The sequence below is a fragment of the Coenobita brevimanus genome, chromosome 100 (assembly GCF_032717465.1).
Source record: "Coenobita brevimanus isolate Jiangsu-jjx chromosome 100, ASM3271746v2, whole genome shotgun sequence".
NCBI classification, from domain to species: Eukaryota; Metazoa; Arthropoda; class Malacostraca; order Decapoda; family Coenobitidae; genus Coenobita; species Coenobita brevimanus.
This window is the reverse complement of record NC_137053.1, coordinates 48,707,018-48,718,083: the sequence shown is the minus strand read 5'-3', so window position 1 is coordinate 48,718,083 and position 11,066 is coordinate 48,707,018.

Genomic DNA, 11,066 nt, shown 5'->3' with positions numbered 1-11,066 from the left:
TGTAACAGAAAGGTTCGGTGTTTTTTAGTACATGATCTTCTAAAACTAACTTATAGTAATTTATTTTCTTTCGTTAATTACATTTTCTTTTTTTATTTTGTTTTCACAGAAGGAGCATGGTAACCAACCAGAAGTGCATCACTGGTCTGGTTGATCGGAAAGCCACAGCCGCATATAACTTGGAGCCGGTTACCTTCTGTGAAACAAGTGCTAAAACTGTTTATGTTCCATCATGTGGAAGAGAAAAAGACAATTTCCAAAGTTGCAAAATAAAAAATTTTGAAGGTGAGGGAAATCTGGAAAAGGGCCAGCCTTCCACAATTTGAAGAAGCTTGGCAAATCAAGAAGCTCAAGAAACTGTATGAAGAACATGCGAAGTTGAAGAAGAATAAGGGCAGAGACAGTAAGAATGAAAAGATGAAGCGGCATCTCTTCAAAGAGGATCTGCATACTCGAAGGCACTGAGCATGAACTTCCCAGATGAAGGTAAACGATTACTGATCCGTCAGCGTGAGGACAGAGCCTCGTCCTCAATGACTGGTATTGATGTTGTGATGGCCAGGGTCAAGGAGAGAAAGATAATATGCAATTCAGACGCCTTGCAGTGAAAACAGAAGAACTTAAAGGAAAAATGGAGATTGGAGGAGACAGTCATTCTGGAGGAATCCAGCTCTACATCAGGGACTCCCACAGACGATGATGAATTTGTTGGTCTGACTCCAGCCCAAATTCCTAGCTGTTGTCATGCAGCAACAAACAAGAATCTGAATGCTGTCTGGGGCCAGGGGCGTGCCTAGAGATTTGGGGGCCCAGGGGGCTAGGTTCTTTGCGGGGTCCCCACTCCAACATCTAAGTATAGGTGGGCCCCCAAAAGCTAGGGCCTGCCATAGGTATTACTGTAAGAGAACTGTGGGTAGGCTTTATAGTGTAACAGTTAAATATTGATAATCCTTGCCATAACTGGTTTTTAATTACCAAAGGACATTTTTCTGGTGTGTGTTACAGTGTTATTAACGAAACTGGTAATTATTTTTTATGCTGATGATACGATGTAGCAACCCACCTAACCTTACCCTACCCAGCCTAACCTAATCTAAGGTAAACCTAACTCATCAGCACCAAAAACAGTTATCAGAATCATCAAAGCATTAATAATATTGTAAAATACATCAGGAAAATGTATTTTGGTCATTAAAACCAGTTATGGAAACTTCTACATATTGTCCCGTAATCCTCTCAACTCTATACAATTACAAAAACGAAAAAGAAATATATATTTATATACACTTACAAAACAAAGTATTTCCAATAATTTATACTCACAGTTAGTCGTAGACAGGACTGTTGTTTGTTATAAAAGCCAATTTTCAAGAGCAGGCGGCGTTGCACCCATCGGTTTCGATGTCAGGTGACGACTGAGACTGTGAGACGTGTCTCGAATGTATCGGATGGTTTAGGCCTACCGCTTGGCTACAGGTTGCCAGATATCTCATTCTCAAAACTTATCTAATATCTCAGCCGAGATTGTCGGGATGATAAATACATATATATTTTTAAATATTAATAAAAAGCTTATAAATTTTTAAGCCTTTGGGGGCCCCCCTCAATTGGGGGCCCGGGGGGCACTTTTAAACAGCCCCCCCCCCCTCAGGTACACCACAGTCTGGGACAAGCACTTGACTGCTGCCTGGGACCAGGACAACCATTCAGTGCTCCAGGCAACAAGTTGATATGCTGCTGCTGCCCAAAGCCTTGGTTATAATCTCGGAGAGTTTGTGATTTCTCCTGCTACAGTCTATAGAGTTCGATGCAAGAAGAGAGAAGAGGTGACAGCTGGAATCTCTTCATCAGTTAGGACAAAGGGTATCCCACTGACACTTTGCTGGGATGAAAAGCTACTTCCAAATATCTGTCAAGGCAAGAGTTTGCAGAACTGGATCTGTGTACTGGTTTCCAGGGACCAGACTGAAGACCTTCTAGGTGTTCCAATAGCGCTGAATGGAAGTAGAGAAGAACTTACTCATGTTGTGCTCAAAGATGTTCAGGAGGCCAATCTTCAAGACAAGATTGTTGCGTTGAGCTTCGATACTGCTGCAGCAGATACTGGAATACACTGGGGTGCGTGCACACTGATTGACCAAGAACTCGGCATATCAACTGTGTGGCTGGCTTGCAGACATCATGTTCATGAAGTCATCCTGAAAGCCGTCATCGAAGTTTGCCACAGATCTTCCTATGGACCAGATATAGGATTATTCAAGAGGTTCCAGACACACTGGCTCATTATCAATCAGTCCTTGTACAAGACTGTGGATACCGATGAAGATTTTGTTTAACTCATCAACATCGCCCTTCAGGAATGGATGAAGTACAGTACATGCTAAAATTCTTTAAATCAATTCTTGAGAACAGAAGTCATCCTCGTGAAGACCACAAGGAACGACTCTAGTTTGCGTACATCTTCTTGGGGGGTCAACTTGACCAGCCAACTTTCTGCCCACCAGGAGCCATGCATCAGGCACGATGGGTGGCAAAAGGGGTTTAAAGGATTTATGCAATTAAGATTGTGATGTTCAGCAGCCAATTCCCAACAGTAACACAGAAAGAGGCACGAGGCTTCCACCAGATTGCACTCTTCATCCCCTTGATTTATGTTGAAGTATGGAATGAAGCGATGATACCTCAATGGGCACCTCGAAATGATCCTTTTTTTTTTTTTTTTTCTGTGTTGGAGAGCTACTCGGATTAGAGTTGCTGATGCGGCTGAAAAGGCAGCAAAACATCGCTTTTGGTATCTGATGGAGGAGCTTGTGGACCTTGCCTTCTTTGATGAATGTCTGGAAGTTTCAGTTAAGCGGGACATGGTGAAGAACTTGACAAGGAAGAGTTGCAGCAAAGGCTTGAAAAGGCTCCAGGACAAGAGAGTCTGGTTGAATATGCCCTTGGCGGACTTCGTTTCCGAAAATCGGCTAGTGTGACCAAGTGTCTGACGGATTCTGACTTGAAGCCAACGTTCTTGAATAATTACTCAGTTGAGTGGGAGGATGATGGAAGTTACCAGTTGTCACTGAAATGAGTGAGATCCTTGAAGGTGGTCAGTGACGCTGCTGAGCGTGGCATTCCCTTAATTAAGCACTTCAACTCGTCAATCACAACAAGGGAGGACCCGAAACAGTTCCTGCCCAAGGTGGCTCGCAAGCATGCACAGGGGGTTCAAAAGAAGACGAAGGAGTTGGCGAAAGTGGTTTTTGGTTAGTGTATTACTTTCTTCATGGTACTTTATACTTTGGAAAAAAAAAAAAAAAAGAACTAGCAAACATTTCATTAACACTACATTTTAAAATGTAACTATTGAAAAAAGTCATAATTTTGAGCGACCTCTAAATATATCCATCTATTTTCTCCAAAATTGACTTGAATGATCATTATGGGATATGTAACAAGGGCGTGATGTACTTGCATGATAAAAATAAAGTTGAAATTTTTGCCCAATTTTTGAGACACTCTAGTACTCTCTTATAATTAAGGACTTAGCTACAATCACATTCCAATTATATCCTTACTAACTTAATTATTTCTTCAGTGTAACTAGACTCCTTATATAAATATTGTCCCATTGTGTCAGGAGAATTTTTCCTAATCCAGGGATAATGTATTATCTCCAGTGTCCTAGACTCCATATATAAATATTGTCCCGTTGTGTCAGGAGACAATTTTTACTAAACCGGTGAAAAAGTTGTTAAAACGATTTGATAATTTCTTCCAAACTAGACTGATAGCAATGTATATTGGTACCGTATATATCATGTAGTGTGTACGTGTGGAATTGTGAGTTCCTGGCCTAGGTGGCAGATTTTTTTTTTTTTTTTTTTTTTTTTTTTTTTTCAGCAGGCGTCACTACCAAAAGACGCTGATTTAGGTCTAGCAAAAGAAGCAGCCCAGCTTCTCTCCGACTCTATCATCAGTTCTGAGGCAGGGCTAGTACGGGCAGGATCTGTGTTCAGGTAGTCAGAATAAACACCCATTAATTTATATCCGACTTTGGACTGACCTGATTGGGCGTAAAGGTGGTATAATATAGTGAAATTTAATTTGTCCATGGAAGAGAAGAAAACCAAGAAGAGAGTCAAGGGATTACAGTGAAGGGTAACCTGTGCACGGACAAGGCCAAAACCAAGGAGAGAATTATAGGGGAAAACCATGGAAGGGTAAAGGCCGTATTCACAGACAAGAAGCAAAACGTTGGGTTGACAGTAAACCAAAGACGAATTAGAGAAAGGATTTATCAGGAAAATATTCGGTAGTTGTTTTCATCAGCACTAAAAGTTTTATTGAAGATATCGGCTTATTTGAATATTTACTGTATGGTCTGTTGGAGGTACAGTCCATCTTCACCATTCTGGATACTATCTCAGATATTTCATTTTCCATTTCCTGTCCATTCACTCATGCCTGAAAAAATATTCTCCAAGGGATGTTGCTGGATTCAGCTTATAAACTGATGTATTGAATTATGTTGCCTCATGAGTAATGGATTTCTTATAAGGAAGTATGGCGAGGTACGCCTGATTATGAGGTAATTTTCATAATTGTTTAATATTACATGATTACATGAAGCAGGAAGAGAAGAACTGAATCCCCAAGTGAAACAGTACCTCCTTGCCCCACAGAAAGTACGAGGTTGCTGGGAATCGAAGTCGCAATCTAAATTCACCAATACCAGGAGATAAAGGGATTCCACATCCAATTCTCGCCCTATTCAAGCATTACCTTTAACATAAAAGAAATTCATATTCTTTCACTCCCATCCAAGGACATTCGACCCATTTATCATAAAGTGAAAAGTATTATTATTTTTTGTCATAAACAGTTATAAGATATATTAGACTGGATCTTTGGTATTGTACTGTACTGTACCTATATTGCCAAATTTGTTTATGGCATTACAGTATGTTTAAGATATTACAGTTTGGTCGCATTTGTGTATCAAAATTAAATTAACCTGCTACAAACATTATTATTTTGTAGCTAAACAGTATTTATACAGCAGTCAGGAGTATTGTGGTTGAATGTTCTTATCCTTCTTCGACATTACTAACACAGCATTGGGCTGCTATCAGTTCTATAAGTGCACAATGGCAGAGGGTCACTCCCTTGTCTGTAACGCTCTTGGCATCACAGTGGAGAAAAGATGTTAAACACGTATGGAAGGACCAAGTAATGCTGGTCCAAGGTACCAAAGCATTACCACTAACACGTATGCTGCAGAAAAATACAGTAGATCAGTGTGAGTACGGATTTTTCTTACAAATAAGGAATTTCTCTCTGTTTAAGGCTCCAAGGAGCCTGATTAAATTCATTTACACTCTTCGATCGGCACAGTACCATACAGTTACCTCATAAATATGAACACTGATTACAGAGAAGCCAGGTTATCCAAGTGTAGGAATCTAGGTAGACTACACTAGAAAATGTATAAATCACTAGGACCTTAAGAATCTATCTATCTATATACCTAGGCTGCTTCCCCCAAGGAAAGGGAGGTAGCCGAGACAGGACGACACACTCCCCATTTACTCATCCATTCAAACACATTCATTCGCATCTTAGCCCCAAGGGGAGAACGGACAGATCCTCACCGCACCACACCGCACAAGGGTCAACTGTGCAATGCAATCAGTGACATCCGCAGCAGGGCCCGACAGCAGAGTTGGTTTACCCCTGCCACATCATAACAGACCCATCCCCTTACCCGCACCTGACCTGACTAGCTGATCAGACCAATTCAGGAGAATGTCCCCTCAGGGCTGTGTCATCACTTATTCATTCACAGTTTCTCTCCATTTATTTCTGTCACACACAGCCACTCTTCCTTGCTCAACACACATCCCTCTCGCATCCAGTGCTCTCTTCACAATGTCCATCAATCCTATTCGTGGTCTTCCTCTCAGCCTTACACCTGTCACATCAGATCTAGTTATCTTTTTCACCAATCGCTCATTATCCATTCTCTCCATATCCCCAAACCATCGCACCACCCTCTGCTCAACTCTACCAGCCATCTCCCGAACAACTCCAGTTCTCCTTCGCACTTCATCATTTCACACTCGATCCATGCGCGTCACTTCACACATACTCCTCAGACACCTCATCTCCATTACATTCAAACTTTTCCTCTCTGCTACACCCGTATTCCATGTTTCAGCACCACATAACGCAGTCGGTACCACAGCACCCTCATACAACCTTCTCTTTACATCCATTCTAAGAGAACGACATCTAAACACTTTTTTAATTCCTCAAAGAACTTTTCCTACTTCATTTATTCTAAACTTCACTTCTGCATCTATTCTTCCATCATCAGCAACATGTGACCCTAGATACTTAAAACACACTACCTCCTCAAGCAACTCGCCATTCAAAGCTATATTCATCCCCCTACCATCTACCAACCTCGTATACTTCATCACTTTACTCTTATTCTCATTTACTTTCAATTTCCTCCTTTCACACACCCTTCCAAACTCCTCTACCAACTGTCTCAATCTCTCCTCTGAATCAGCCACCAGCGCAGTATCATCTGCAAACAGCAGCTGCTTCAGATTCCACTCTCCACCATCAACATTCACCAGACTCAGACCTCCATCTAAAACTCTTGCATTCACCTCCCTTACAACACCATCCATGTAAATATTAAACAACCAAGGCGACATCACACATCCCTGTCGCAGCCCCACTCTCACAGGAAACCAGTCACTCACAGCATTTCCCACTATTACACACGCTCTACTATTTACATAAAAACTTTTCACCCCTTTTAGTAACCTACCGTCAAGTCCATACAATCCTAAAACAGTCCACAAAGCCTCCCTATCAATTCTGTCATACGCTTTCTCTAAATCCATGAATGCCCAAAACACATCCTTGCCTTTCGCTAAATACTTTTCACACACTTGTCTCACAGCAAACCCCTGATCCACGCATCCCCTCCCTCTCCTAAAGCCACACTGCTCTTCACCAATTACTCTCTCTGTACCCTTTCTAACTCTCATAATTAACACTTTACCATAAACCTTACCTACAACACTCAACAGACTTATACCCCTAAAGCTAGTACATTCATACTTATCACCCTTGCCTTTATACAACGGGACCACACAAGCACTTGCCCAGTCAATTGACACCATGCCTTACACAAAGCACACATTCAACAATCTTACTAACCAGTCAACAATGGTCACCTCACCACCTTAAGAATACAACAGGAATATCCGTGAACTCTAAAGTGCCGAAGTGAGAGGAAGGTTCTCGATGGTATTTATAATGTGGGCAAAATCAGACGACTTAGTTACAGTCCATTTTCTTTTTTCGTGTAAACTTCTTTTTCATCTGTGTGCTATATTCTGGAATGATGTTGATGAGTGTCTGCAGAGTTTTAGAGTGAATGTGAATGTGGTAATGATGAGAGATCTGAATGCTAGAGTGGAAAATGTAGCAGTTGAAGGTGTAATTGGTATGCGTGGTGTGCCGGGAAGAAATGAAAATGGGGAACGAATGATAGGGATGTGTGTTGAGCGAGAGATGGTGATGGGCAATACCTTGTTTGAGAAGAATGGTATACATGGGTTAGACAAGGGTGGAGGGGTTGTTGATAGAGCACTGATGGACTATGTGGCTGTGTCCAGGAATGTAATAGGATGATTGTTGGATGTGAGAGTTTTGAGAGGGGAGGGTGGAACTATGTCTGACCACTACCTGGTGGAGGGAAAGTTGAGAGTAGGTAAGAGATGGGTGAGAGCTAGGAGAGTTAGTTGTGGCAGGATGGTTTTGAAAGAGAGTAGGATAAAAGAGAGAAAATAATAGCGTATCGGGCGAAATTGAAAGATGAGTGGAACGCAGTGAAAGATCAGGAGAATCGCAGAGTGGAGGAGGAATGGCAATTGTTTAAGAGTGTTATGGTGGGGCATGCGGAAGAGGTGTGTGGTGTGAGAGGAGTAGGTGGTGGTGTAAGAAAGAGAAGTGACTGGTGGTGAAAAGAAGTAAGTATGGCTGTGGCAGAGAAGAGACGTGCATATGTAGTGTGGCTGCAGAAGAAGGATGAGGTGTCATATGAGAGGTATAAGGAAAAGAGGAATAGGGCAAGAAGGGCTGTGCGTGATGCTTAAGTGGCAGCAGGTGAATATTGGGGTAGGCAGTTGACTGAGAATTTCAACAGAATAAGAAAATTTTTGGAAAGAGGTGAAAAGGGTGCAAAAGGGAGAGTCTGGGAAGGATCAGCGAGTAAAAGCAGAAGATGGAAGGATGTTAACTGAGATGGATGTGGTAAGGAAGAGGTGGGTGAGGTATTTTGAAAGATTATTAAATGTAGCGGAGGCAAGGGATGCTGAGACTGTGGCAGATGGAAGGATGTAAGGAATAAATGTATTGGGAGAGTTGAGTGATTCTTTGATCACGATGGAAGAAGTGCAGGAGGCAGTAAAGGAGATGAAAACAGGGAAAGCTGCAGGAATGGATGGGTGTGTTGTGGAATGCCTGAAAGGTGGTGGAGCGACTATTGTTGAGTGGTTAGGATGATTGTTGAACGTGTGTTTTGTGAGAGGTATGGTGCCAATTGACTGGGCATGTGCTTGTGTGGTTCTGTTGTATAAAGATCTATCTATCTATCTATTGCCAGACGCCTCAATCCCGTTTGGGGTGGCCACAAACAAATCGCCTCCAAGTCGCCCTGTCCCCCGCCATCTCACTGCCCTGCTCCCAACTCACACCCCCCTCTCTCATATACCTCTCCACCCCATCCCTCCATCTCATCCTCGGCCTCCCCCTCCCTCTTCCCCCATCCACCTCACTCATATACACTTTCTTCGTCAGTCTTTCACCCTCCATCCTCTCCACATGGCCAAACCACCTCAGAGTGTTCCTCCTAATGCTTCCTATCACATCCACATCAACACCACAACGCTCCTTTATATCCTCATTCGTCAGCCTGTCTCTCCATGTGACTCCACAGGCTCCTCTTAAATAACTCATTTCCACTCCTCTCACTCTTGACTTGTGTCCTTCCAACAACGTCCAAGCCTCACTTCCGTACGTTAGAGTTGGTATCACAATACTGTCATGTAGTAACTTTTTCACTTCCATGCTCACTTCCCTGTTTTTTATCACTGCTTTCAAAGAACCAGCAACCTTTCTTCCCTCCTGTACCCTTTCAAGCACGTCACCCTCCAAACCTCCATCCTTACTCATCACACTACCCAAGTACTTAAACGTACTCACATTTTCCAATTCCTCACCATCCAACCTCGCTGTACATTCACTGACTTCACCTCTTTCAAAGACCATCACTTTACTCTTCCCTACATTCACCTTTAGATTCCGTTTCTTACACACTCTCCCAAACTCATCCACCAAGCCTTGCAGCTCCCCTTCGTCTTCACTCAGCAACACAGTATCATCTGCAAACAACAGTACAGGGAGTTTCCAAACACTATCCTCTCTCACCAGGGCCACTCCAACATCCACTACCCTACCTTGTACCTCTTTTATTACCCCATCCATGTACAGATTGAACAACCATGGAGACATGACACATCCCTGTTTCAACCCAACTTTCAAAGAGAAAAATTCACTTAGTTCACCATCCACACGCACTGCAGCCTTCGCACCATCGTACATACTCTTCACAGCATTCAACAACTTCCCATCTACTCCATATATTCTTAACACTTTCCACAATCCTTGTCTATCCACCCTGTCATATGCTTTCTCCAAATCCATGAAAGCCGCATACAACTTCTTTCCCTTCTCTAGAAACTTTTCCACTAAAGATCTAAGAATGAAGATCTGATCTACACAACCTCTTCCCTTCCTAAAGCCTCCCTGTTCTTCTCCAACTAATTTCTCTGTTCTTTCTCTAACTCTGTCAATAAATATCCTACCATACACTTTTCCTATTATACTAAGAAGACAAATGCCCCTATGATTACCACACACTTCTTTTTCCCCTTTTCCTTTGTACAAGGGAATAATTATACCTGACTTCCAATCCTCCGGGACTCTACCTTCCTCCCAGGCCAATCTGCACATCTTCCCCTTCCATTCTACTACTATCTCTCCCCCATGCTTCAGCATTTCACCACACACTCCATCAATTCCTGGGGCTTTCCCCGATTTAACTTTCTTCATTGCTTCCACAACTTCTATCCTACTGATTTCTTCCTGTCTTCTCACCTCCCTCCTTCTCCCAGCCATTCCCCAGCCACTTATACCCGCATTACTTCCATCCTCTACGTTCAACAATTTCTTAAAGTGTTCTCTCCATCTGCTCACTTTTTCTCCCTTCTCCACTAGTAATCTACCATTATTATCTTTCACTCCCCTGCTAACTTCACTTCCACCCTGTCTTACTCTTTTCACCTCTTTCCAGAACATTTTCTTACAGTCCCTCCACTTTACACTCAAATTCCTTCCAAATTCCTCATCCACTCTCTTCTTACTCTCTCTTACTAATCTTTTCACCACTCTCTTTCTTTCTACATATAACTCTCTCTTCCACCTCTCAACTTCTTCCACCCCCCTATTTCTCATCCATTCATTGTATGCTTTCTTCTTTTGTGCCACAGCCTGTTTCACCTCTTCAGTCCACCACGCTGTTCCTTGCACCCCCCTCCCTCTTCTCTTCCTTCCACACACCACATCACATGCTGCACATATTTCTTCTGTAAATATCCTACACACACCTTCCACGTCTCCCAACTGCTCCAATTCATATTTGCCCAATCGTTCCTCCACTTCTCTCTTATAATCTGCCTTTTTCTCATCCTCTTGTAACCTTTCCACTCTCCTTGCAACTACTCCTTCCTCTCGTCTTTCCCTTCTTCTATTTCTCCATTCTAATTGGACCTTGATTCTGGCCACCACCAAGTAGTGGTCAGAAAGTCCACTCCCCCAACCTCTATAAACTCTTGCATCCATTATAAATCTTCGCATCCTTTCATCCACACACACATAATCAATCATTGCCTTCCCTTCATTCAGTTCACCACCCACCCTTCTCATCACTCACCATG